The sequence below is a fragment of the Vigna radiata genome, unplaced genomic scaffold (genome assembly GCF_000741045.1).
Source record: "Vigna radiata var. radiata cultivar VC1973A unplaced genomic scaffold, Vradiata_ver6 scaffold_7, whole genome shotgun sequence".
Classification (NCBI taxonomy): domain Eukaryota; kingdom Viridiplantae; phylum Streptophyta; class Magnoliopsida; order Fabales; family Fabaceae; genus Vigna; species Vigna radiata.
In genome coordinates, this window is record NW_014543262.1 from 4,911,126 (window position 1) to 4,911,604 (window position 479).

The window sequence follows — 479 nt, forward strand, 5'->3', positions numbered from 1 at the left end:
TCTTCCGTAGATATCAAACTCTCCCAATTTTTTATTTCTAAAAATAGATAAACAATTATGTAAAAAAAAATTGAGAAAAGACAGTTATCGGATTTGAACCAATGATCTTCNCATTACAAATGTGATGCTCTAACCTCTAAGCTAAACTAGCTACCCTAAACCCTAAATACTAAACCCTAAACCTTAAACCATAACCCCTAAACCCTAATCCCTAAACCCTAAATAATAAACCCTATACCCTAAACCCTAACCCTTAACCCTAAACCTTAATCCTTAAACCCTAAACTATAAACCATAAACCATAAACCCTAAACCATAAACCATAAACCCTAAACCCTAAACCCTATACCCTATACCCTAAACCCTAAACCCTAAACCCCTAACCCTAAACCCTTATACCTAAACCCTAAACCATAAACCACCCTAAATCGTAAACCCTAAACCCTAAAACCTAAACCCTAAACCCCAAACCTTAAAAC